Source organism: Myotis brandtii, unplaced genomic scaffold (assembly GCF_000412655.1).
Source record: "Myotis brandtii unplaced genomic scaffold, ASM41265v1 scaffold363, whole genome shotgun sequence".
In the NCBI taxonomy this organism is placed as follows: domain Eukaryota; kingdom Metazoa; phylum Chordata; class Mammalia; order Chiroptera; family Vespertilionidae; genus Myotis; species Myotis brandtii.
This window is the reverse complement of record NW_005363938.1, coordinates 4,704,004-4,713,378: the sequence shown is the minus strand read 5'-3', so window position 1 is coordinate 4,713,378 and position 9,375 is coordinate 4,704,004.

Here is a 9,375-nt window from a genome sequence, read left to right as displayed (position 1 = left end):
GAGCCCGGCTGAATGGAAGCCCTTTTCTGGGGTTTTGTTTAGCTTCTTATTTGCAACATAGTATATAGTTGCTTAGAGTTGCAACTGAGAGGCTGGCAAGTTAGGTGGGGAACGTTGGAGTCCGCAGTCACTGAAGCAAGCAAGCCTCCCTGTTTGCTTCAGTGCCTGGCTGCCGGCCGCCATCTTGGCTGACAGTTAATTTGCATATACTCACTGATTAGCCAATGAAAAGGGTAGCGGTCGTACGCCAATTACCATGTTTCTCTTTTATTAGTGTAGAAGATATGAGTTTTAGTGAGTTAATCAACCCCTCTAAGCTTCCTCATCTAAAACAAATAGACCAAAAAAAAAAAGGGGGGGGGATAAACTGATACCTAAAAGTGCAGCTCCACTGTACATTTACTATGTACATTACAAACTTAGGCACGTTATTGAACCTCTCTGTGCTTAAATTTCCTCATCTATAAAATAGCAATTATAGTACCAACCTCATAAGATTGTTTAACAGGACTAAATAGAAATATGTAAAGTACCTGGAACAGAGGTACCTTATGCCATCTATTATCACCGCTACCTGTGCTACTACCACCACCACAACTTCATCCTACCCCATAAAGCTGTGATAAGGATGCAAAGAGACAACAAATTTTAGAAGTATAGCATACTTCTGGTACTTATTAAGATCTCTCTAAATGGAGGCTATTATTTTAAAAATACAAATGTTATTTCACTTAATTCTCATTAAAAACCCTGTGATATAGGAGCTATTATTTCTTCTTTATAGATTCAACTGAGGCTCAAAGATTTTAAAACTTACTTAAGGTCACACAGTAGTAAGCTTAACTGAAGTGGACAATAATTATGGAATTGTGAAAAGTAAGACTGGACTGTACAAATGAAAACCAATAATGCAGAATCCTAAAACTTCAGGAAGGAGTTTGGGCTTGACATAATGTGCAACAAAAACTACTGTAAGTTCTTAAGCCAGGAGTGAGGCTATATAATGAAAATGATGATACAAAATTTCAAAAACATGGGTCAAACAAATGGGTGATTTCCCCAGTCAATAAGTAAAACTAGTCGGCAGTTAACACAAGGATCTGACTTAAGCCTTGGTCATCGGCACAGTGATGTCAGCACTGTAATCAAATGAGCATGTGAAGCTTACCAAATGCTACTAGTCATTCAACAAATAGCTGAGATTTCACAAAGTGCTGCTTGGCCCAAATGACCACTACTGCACTGAGGTCACAAAGAATATCAGATTTAAAAGGAATGGAACACAGGAAGGATAATGCATAATCAGTATATGTGATATGGTTCTTTTAAAATTGAAAATGACAAATCAAATCATATGTCATCATTGCCTACTTAGTCAGGAAGTCAGCCCTATCTTTGCTTGAAATTGAGTTACTAATCCCTGTGTGTCCTAAAATACACAGCAACTAATACATCCCTGCCTGGAACAAACTGGACTGGGGAAAAATACCACTCTTATTTTCCCTCAAGGGTAATGGATCCATCCCAGGTGCCACTGTTACAACTTCATTTCCAAATCATGGCCCCTCCTGTTATGCAAAATAGTCTATGCCCTGGGAAATCTGTTCCTGGCTCTTTCAAGTTATTGCCTCATTACCCAAATCAATATTGTAATGCAAGAATCCAAAAACATCATCAGCCTATTCTAGAACTAATATCCAAAGGACAGAAACCCTCTCTCGTGTTTTTTTAATGAACCTCTGGTTTTGGTACCAGTAGCACAATGGATGCTTACATAGGTACTGTATCCTGCAGACTCTGGCTGGCAGAAGCTGATTTACTCAATTCTTTTACTAGTAAGACAATGTTTTTAAACTCAACTAACAGAGTAAATGCTAATATATGTTAAGCATTCCTTTATTCAATAAATTGTCAATGAGTGTATAATATCTACCTTTTATGAAGTCCTAAATGAACTATGTACCAAGAAAAAATTTTAAGGCTTTTTTTTTTTCTGAAGAAGTTATTGTAACCACCACTAAGTGGCAAGTTGTAGGGAAGAGGATATAGTGAGATTTAACAAACATCAACTTAACCAAGCTGTCCTATTTAACAGCACCAATAACGATGATGTGATACACTGAGAAAGACACATCCCTATAGCAATCCTGTCAAAAATTGTTTAAGTTGAATCTAGCCATGAAGATATATTTAAACAAATCCAAACTGAGGAATAGACTTCAAAACAATAGGCCGGTGTGGCTCAGTGGTTGAGCATCAACCTATAAACCAGGAGGTCACAGTTCAATTTCCGGTTAGGGCACATGCCTGGGGTGCAGGCTTCATCCCCAGTGTGGGGCGTGCAGGAGGCAGCCAATCAATGATTAATGATTCTCTCTCATCATTGATGTTTCTGTTTCTCTCTCCCTCTCTCAAATCAATAAATATATATTTATATATATATATATATATCCTATATAATAAAAGGCTAATATGCAAATGACTGGTTGCTATGACACGCACTGACCACCAGGGTTAAATGCTCAATGCAGGAGCTGCCCCCTAGTGGTCAGTGCGCTCCCACAGGGGTGTGCTACTCAGCCATAAGCTGGGCTCATGGCTGGCGGGCACAGCGTCAATGGTGGGAGCCTCTCCTGCCTTCGCAGCAGCCCTAAGGATGTCCAACTGCCTGCATAGGCCCACTCCCGAGGGCTATCAGACTGCAAGAGGGCACAGGCTGGGCTGAGGGAACCCCCCCCCCCCCCAGTGCACAAATTTTGTGCACTGGGCCTCTAGTATATATATATTTCTAAAAGTTTTAAACATCAATGTCATTTGTCACAATACCAATATCACACAAAAAAAGGCTAGAAAACTATTTTTAGAGTAAAGAAGATTAAAGAAACATGACCACAAAACACAATGTGTGATTCTTGACTGGATACTAAATTGGTTTTTAAAAAACAGCTAGCCCTAGCTGGTTTGGCTTAGTGGATAGAGCATCGGCCTGCGGACTGAAGGGTCCCAGGTTCGATTTAAAAAAAAATACAGCTAAAAAAAACATTGGGACAACTAGAGAATGTGAATAGAGACTATATATTTTTAAAATATATTTTTATTGATTTCAGAAAGGAAGGGAGGGAAAAAGAGATAGAAACATCAATGATGAGAATCATTGATCGGTTGCCTCCTGCACACCCCACACTGGGGATCGAACCCACAATCCAGGCATGTGCCCTGACCGGGAATTGAGTCATGACCTCCTGCTTCATAGGTCAACACTGAACCACTGAGCCACCACAGACAGGCATATAGGTTGTATTTAAATAATAGTAATTATATCAGTGCTCAATTCCCTGCATATGATAATGGTATTATATTTACACAGGAGAATGGGGAGGGAGAGAGGGAGGGAAAGAGAAAACATCCTATATAATAAAAACCTAATATGCAAAATGACTGAACGGTGGAATGACCGGCAGAACAACCAGTCGCTATGACGCACACTGACCACCAGGAGACAGACACTCAACGCAGGAACTGCCCCCTGGTGATCAGCACGCTCCTACAGGGGAAGCACCACTCAGCCAGAGCCGGGCTCACGGCTGGCGAGCACAGCGGTGGTAGCAGGAGCCTCTCCCGCCTCCACAGCAGTGCTAAAGAGAAGTGACCTGAGCAGTAAGGAGCAACGAGCGGGCGGGCTATAAGGAGCAAGTGGTCCCGGACTGCAAGAGAGTGCCGGCCAGGCTAAGGGACACACACACACACACACACCCCCAACCCAGTGCACAAAATTCATGCCCTGGCCTCTAGTGCTCACATAACAGAGATAAAGTAAATGTATCAAAATATTAACAAATGCTGACTATGTAAAGAATATAAAGGTGATTGTGGTGCTCTTTTTGCAACTGTTCTATGGGTTTGAAATTTTTCAAGTTAACATGTTGAGAAAAGTGGAAATGTAAAGTTAAAGAATTTCATAAGGTTAAAAAAAGACATTAATATAACTTATAACTGAGGACATAAAATGCATTTTGCCCCAATGTTTTTTAGGGTAACTAGAATCCATCAATTGGCACACCTGTCAATCATATTTATAAGCTGTTGATCCCTACTGAGCAGGAATTGTCTACTCCATAGTTAACATTTCAGTATTATGCAATATGTTCACAAGCATACAGACTTCTAGAAACTGCCCATCTACAGAAAACTTCATACTCTCTTATCAGACTTAGAATATTACTGAATTTATTTACAGGTGTTTAAAGCAAATATTCCAAATGTATTTTAAAGACTGTCTAAATCTATACTTACAGGCAGGCAGTCACTTAATTTCCTTAAGTAATGAATTAACTGACTGAAGTTGACTTGCTGTTTGAAATTTAACCTGTACAATTTGCTTAACTTGCTGAGTCAATTTAATGAATGTAAACAACTACTTTGTAAAACCAAATTCTGAAAAACAGAACAAAATGATCTATTAGCAGACTTTCCTTAGAAACACACACAAAAAGCCCATGCAAACAATGCTACTGATTGCCACATCGTTAACTCTTATGAAAGCAATGACGAATGGAATTGCTCAAATTCTCTTATGTTCAACCTATGTCATCAATGTAAGTCCATGTTCTGGAAAACTAAAGTCTGGTCCAAGAAAACTGGGTGGCAGTCCATGAACAATTTCACCTGTAGCATTCCCTTGGGAGCTAACAAACAAATATCCTCTTTCCAGTCCTGTTACTGAAGTGTTATAGGACCTACATTATTAGCTAACTTCTTTAAACCTCAGTATTTCCAGCTATAAAATGAAGGAAATTCTGACACTATCTCAAAAAGGTGGTACAGTGCCGAAACCGGTTTGGCTCAGTGGATAGAGCGTCGGCCTGCGGACTGAAGGGTCCCGGGTTCGATTCCGGTCAAGGGCATATACCTGGGTTGCGGGCACATCCCCAGTAGGGAGTGTGCAGGAGGTGGCTGGTCGATGTTTCTCTCTCATCGATGTTTCTGACTCTCTGTCTCTCTCCCTTCCTCTCTGTAAAAAATCAATAAAATATATTAAATAAAAAAAAAAAAAAAAAAAAAAAAGGTGGTACAGAAATAAATACCATCCATTTTCATAACTATGTATAATAAATTCAATAATAAAAGAGTGAACACAAAGCTTTCCAGGTATATAAATAACCCCCAAGGCCTTAAACAAACAAAGAGCAAATAACTTATATATAGTATATAAATACTTATTTTGCTATGAAATTTCTGTATCCTTTTACCTGAGGAAAATAAGTTTCCAAATGATGCTCAAGATTTTATTTTTAAATTCTATCATTCAAACTGGTGATGGAAGGAGACTTGACTTGGGGTGGTGAACACAGAATACACAAATGATGTATTATAGAATTGTACACCTGAAACCTATATAATTTTATTAACCAATATCACCCCAATAAATTCAATAAAAATAAAAAAGTAGTTAGCAATTTTATGGATATTTAATCGTTACTCATGTCTTATTTAATTCCTTTGTGATCAGAGAACACAGTGTATATTATTTCAATTCTTTGAAATGTACTGGGAATTACTTGATGTTCCAGAAAATTGTAGATCTTTGTGACTATTCCCTGTGCACTAAAAAGAATGTGTATTGTGTAGTAACTGGATATAGTGTCCCATAGACCTCAACCAGGTCAAATGATTTACACCAGGGGTCCTCAAACTTTTTAAACAGGGGGCCAGTTCACTGTCCCTCAGACCGTTGGCGGGCCGGACTATAGTTTAAAAAAAAACTATGATCAAATTCCTATGCACACTGCACATATCTTATTTTGAAGTAAAAAAACAAAATGGGAACAAATACAATATTTGTATTTGCATGTGGCCCACGGGCTGTAGTTTGAGGACCCCTGATTTACACTGTAACCCAAATCTATATTTTTGTCCATTAATTCTATCAACTATGAGAGGGATATTAAATTCTCTAACAATGAAAACATCTGTCATTCAACCAAATAAAAGCATAAATATTCCTCACCTTTAAAAAAATCTCTAGTGTGTCTATTTTGTATTATTCACTCAGTAGGTATTTACTCAGTGAATGAAGTATTATCATATTACTTCAGTCAACTAGAATTTGCTGAATGCCTACTCTGTGCCAGATGCCAGAAAAAAATATTAGTAATAACTCAGAGGAGTTTTCTATTCATGTCTTCTTGCTCCAGGTCCTAGAAGTATAGTATGTTTGCCCTCTCAGAGACTCGGGGTTCTACTGAAGATCCCAAAGACCACACTGCCAGAACTCATACCTCATGCTGGAGGCCAGGCAGGAACTAGAAGCTAGGCCCTCAGACCTTTCCATTTCAGGGGCCCTTCTATTCCCAAATCACATGTCTACCTCAGAAAAACTCAGCTTTCCCATAAACTGCTAGCTTCAAAATTCTTGATTAGCCTCATAAGTCAAAGACTCCTTGGGAAGAGAGGATGCTAAAGAGAAAAAACCCTTGAGTCAAACAATTTCACTTAGAAAAATCAGAAAATCGATATGCCTAGCAATTAGGAAGCTAGCTAATTAATTTATATTTATTAAATTAATGAAGTATTATCATATTACTTCAGTCAACTAGAATTTGCTGAATGCCTACTCTGTGCCAGATGCCATGCTAAGCATTAAGTGAATAGACATTGGCCCCTGCCTTCATAGACTTGCATTCTCATGAGGGAGACACAGCATTAAACAAGTCAACAAACATAAAACTACTAGAGGCCCAGTACATGATATTCGTGCACAGGTAGGGTCCCTAGTAGCTGCCAGCTGACAGCCAGGACCTTCCTTCATTCCTCACCACCCCCTGGTGGTCAGCGCACATCACAGCAAGCGATCAAACTCCTAGTTGGTCAAACTCCCAAGGGGACACTTTGCATATTAGGCTTTTATATATATAGACTAGAGGCCCAGTGCACGAATTCATGCACTGGCGGGGTCCAGCCAGCCTCGATGGGGGCCACTGGGGGAGGGCTGGCTGGGGCGGAGGGGCGGAGGGCCAATCGGGGGCAGGGCCAGCTGGGGGTAGGGGCCATGGGCAGTTTGCTGGCCGGCCCTGCCCCCAATAGGGGTTGGGGGTGCCCACTGGGGGGCGGGGCCAGCCAGGGCGAGGGGCCACAGGCATTCTGGTTGTTCTGCAGTTTGGTCTATTTGCATATTACCCTTTTGTTATATAGGATTTATTATATAGGATTATTATAACTGACAACTATTTAAGGGAAAAGTAAACCAAGTGGTATCAGAGACAAAAAAGAGGATTATTTTGGATTGAATGAAAGGAAACACAACATCAAAAAGGGACATTCAACATCAGCTATCAAAGGGATAAGAAGAAAGCTGGACAAGGGGGAAAGTACACCAGGCCAAGGAAACAGCAATGTAAAGGTCCTGAGGTAGGAAAGGGCTTGGAAGGTTACAGAAACTACGTGACTGCCAATGGAAGGTGTGTGTGTTTGGGGGGTGAGGACAGTGGCAAGAGAATGGTTAGTGAATATGTGAGGTTATACAGGGTCACTCTGGCTGCTATGAAAAGTAACTGCATTTCAAATATATTCTGAAGGTGGAAATGACAGGACTGGCTGATGGACTGGCTTTAGGGGTGAGGGAAGAAGGCTAGTGGATGGATAAGGAAAGAAAAAGGAATCATCAGCACATAGATGGGTAATGAGAGTGTGGAGAAAAGGAGTCCCAGTACTGTGCCCAAAAGACATTAACATTTAGAAGCAAAGAAAGGAAGGGGAGCTAGGAAAGGAGACTGAGAAGTAGTCTCAGTGACAACATGGAGCCCTCAGGGAATCTTCCAGACCCCTTTCTGTAGATTAGTGAGGATGAAAGCCCAACAGAATGACTGAGGGAATAAGGGGATAAACAACATTTCTAAGAAGTTTTGTTGTGACAGGAAGCAGAAATGAAGCAGTAGGTGGACACGAATGCGGGGACAAGTAAGTTTTTAATATCGATAAATTAAAGCAGGTTTGTATGCCGACAGGAAATGTGTTAGTCACGAGGGGAAACTGCCCGAGCCAGTTTGACTCTGTGAACAGAACGTGGCCTGCGGACCAAAGGGTCTCAGATTCGATTCTGGTCAAGGGCATGTACCTTGGTTGCAGGCTCCTCCCCACCCTAGGCCCCAACCAGGGCATGTGCAGGAGGCAACCAATCCATGTGTTTCTCTCATATTGATGTTTCTCGGTCTTCCCCTCACTTTTCCACTCTCTTGCTCTCTAAAAAAAAAAAAAAATCAATGGAAAAATACCCTCCGGTGAGAATTAACATTAAAAAAAAAAGAGGGGAAACTGATCACAATGGCTCTGGCTGGAGTAATATGAATATTTTTCAAGTGGCAGATTAAATTCCATCAGAGGATTGCAAAATCAATTCAGTGGGTCAACATTCAGTGAGTTTAAATAAATATGAGAAGAGACTGAGGAAAGAGTGAAGATAGGGAAAAAATAAAATGACGTAATTTTAACCAAACTGCTAAATTATTAACATTATGAAGGCTGAGGCATGAAGAACGATTCTTTTTTCTTGTCTTAACTAGACTGAGAACTTAAACTTTGGAACTTTCCAGTCTTGCATCAATACTTTGACAGACACCCGTTTTTGAACATCAGTGCTGGGACATATATCAAACCAGCAGATAACCCTCCGACTACCCCCAGGTCTCAGGACCAGACCTCCTGGCGACCGTCCGCGGACCACGTGGCATCTGGGTAACAGTGCAGGACCCATCCCAGGGCTAAGAATGCAGGACTGACTCTTCTCAAGGATCTGACTTTTACTATAAGAATTCAACTTTTCTTCCTTATTGGGAAAACTTCTACGTTTTCCAGTTAGCAACCTCTAAAAACCTATATCTAGCCAAAGCCTCCTCTCTTTGAGTAGGTTTGACCGGACAGTATCAGAGTGTAAAGTATGGTTTCATGAAGCTTTCACTTCAGGCACGTGCACACGTTGTATGTGTATTTTTTAAGTGTGAAAAACAGTACATATAACCATTAAATACGAGGCAAAAGAACATAGAGTGTGAGTATTCGATGATCAGCGCCAAAGACAAACCCACTGTCGGTGATGCCTATGACTTAATAGCAGCCACGTAAAAACTTCCATTTGCATGCGGGACAACGAGCCAACACGGGAAAGGCCATGTGGGGTTCAACTGCTGGAACGCCTGCTGCTCCCCCTGCACACACTCAGCCTCGGAGTCTTCTTCCCAGAAACCCGCCCCTTCCGGTGAAGAGCTCCCCGCTCCGCCCCACCCGGGAGCCCGCTGCCCCGGCAAAGCGTATCCTTCTCTCCCCCAGGAACCTACAGGGCGAACTCCAGGCCCGGACCGGGATCACCGCTGGACCTCGGGA